Below are 2,529 nucleotides of genomic sequence, written 5' to 3' on the forward strand. Positions count from 1 at the left end.
AGTGTTGATATATGTCACCTTAGTGTGTCTGCAAAGAAACAGCTTAATAACAACAACACGGTTTCATCAGAATCAAACTTTACATTTAAGTTTGATTTGATGAGATACAGCAGTGGAATGGGAAAACTGTCTTTGTGTAGGTATTAGGTATGTGAAGAAATTTGAGAAACTTCATGCAAGTAGCTTATTGATCAGGCACAAACTTGTGACCAACTACCAATGTTCAGTGGTATTATCTTCTCAACCACTGGTGGGTTAAATTTGTTTAAAATTGCAAAAAATATAACTACTACAAAATAACTGAATTCTGTCAAAATTTATAAAAAATAATAATGAATTTTGAAACATTTCAAAAATGTGAAAGAAAAAGATTTACAATTTATCAATTTAACATCTAGATTATTTTTTAATTAAAAAGTTGATGTTACATACATCTCTATAAAATTTCAAAATCCTTATAAAAAAATAAAATACTTTAATGATTTNTCTAATTAATCGAGACTGTATGAAAATTATTCCTGCTCATTCCAGTATAGTTCGAGGTCTTTGTTATACTAATGATGGCAATAGATTTTTATCAGTGAGTATATTATACAATACCTAACAAATTTTTATACTCATTTTTGAATAAATAAACTGTATTCATGTGAGATTACTTTTCCATATGAATATAAACATTTTTTAAAATAATAAATAATTAAACTTTTTTCACTTTTCAGATTTATAACTGTACAATTAAAATTAATAAGTCAAGAAGTTTATTTTATTTCAAAATAGTTTTAAAAAAACTTTTAACTGATAACCTCAAAAGTGAAAAGATTAAAATATTGTTGTGCTAAGTAAAGGCAGCTCCACACATTTGTTATTTACTGAATGCTGAGTGAACATTTGACCAATACCAAGTCGTGTGGATGATTTACTAATTACTCATAATGGTGAATATTTGGTATTCATCGTTTCCTACTCCTTGTCAGTATATTGTCCCAAATCAAAGGGGATGAATAGGCAATTATCTGGCAATCGGCAAATACCAAATATTTGAGTCTACCTTAAATTAGAAAGATAAACTTGTTTTGAATTAAAATATTGAAACTGTTGAGCTAAGAATATGGGAACTTGAAATCTGAAAAGTATACTTCATTATAATTTCAAAAACTTGTCTTCATTAATTATGTAATCAAAAGAAAATAAACTTTGACAAAAAATTTTAGGAAATTTAAATAACAAGAAAGAATAGTATGAAATTTTGATGATAAAATGCAGATACAGGTATACCTTGGATTACATCATTTCAAGTTAAGTCGTTTTTGATTATACGTCGTTTGTCAAAAAAATATATATATATATATATATATATATATATACAGAGATTACTGCTATTGCTGGGAAGGAAATTGTTTCCTTATTATTAACTTTGAGTTATATTTTGACATGATTCCCGTTGTCAGTTCTTTAACAAACGAAACTGTGTGAACTGTATCGATTTCCAATAAAGGCTTAAACTTCTGTTGGGGTAGTTTTTGCGAAAAGCTTTGCACTCGGATCGACCATATGGAGAAAGTAATCACTGCAGATGAATTTCGTGTATTGTGAAATTATCCTTAAGTGAAGTATGAAGAAAGAAATCTTCCAGTCTAAATTGAATAAAAAGAAAACTTGATTGCGTTCATCTCAAAGAGTTAATTACATAAAACGATAGAAATTCCACAAAAATATTTGTTTTCGTTTATCTTTGTCTAGAAAATATTTTACGTTTTTTTTATTATTATTATTTTTTCTTTCTTTTCTATAAATATATTCTTACTTAATACTTTATAAAATGCTTTCAACGCTATATGTTCTTGATCTTTAATAGAAACACGTGTTAGTGACTAATCCAATTTATATTTAAATAGCCTTTTTACTGCAAAGTTCAGTTGTTTTGTTCGTCTTTTAAAGGCATCATTTTCAAGTTAACACCTCTATAATAGTGAGAAGGATCGTTAGAGACAGTCTTTTGCTGAAAAGTATTCTCTTTTCAACTAAAATCTCCGCGCTAACAGGGAAGCTTGCTCTCTTCTTTTTTTTTCCTGTAGTGAAGAGACAGACGACAAAGTTCTGAATGCCAGCTGAAATTTTAAAGAGAGAAAAAAACAAGAAAACGTGACATTAAAGTGAAAGACTTTAGAGGAAAGTACTTAGTCTTATTGAGGCTGCTTCTATAGTGGATATGTAACAATGACAACAAAGAACTGCGAAATATACGAAATATATTAAAAAGTACAACGTCGAAGCGTGTTGAAAGAACGTCATCATTGTCTCTTATTCTTTAATATAATTTTTCAGTTAGAAGGAGAAAAATTAACAAAATTATAACAAATATCGAATATAATTAGCATATTAAATATTTGACTACGTTTGGAGCGGAATCATGTTTTTATTAGTCTTGTTTGTTCAGGCTGATGATCGATCGTCAACGTACACTTCTCACAAACTTCTGCCTTGTGTGTGTGTGTGTGTGTGTGTGTGTGTGTGTGTGTGTGTGTGTGT

Source organism: Centruroides sculpturatus, unplaced genomic scaffold (genome assembly GCF_000671375.1).
Source record: "Centruroides sculpturatus isolate CEXI.00-Female unplaced genomic scaffold, Cexi_2.0 scaffold3191, whole genome shotgun sequence".
Classification (NCBI taxonomy): domain Eukaryota; kingdom Metazoa; phylum Arthropoda; class Arachnida; order Scorpiones; family Buthidae; genus Centruroides; species Centruroides sculpturatus.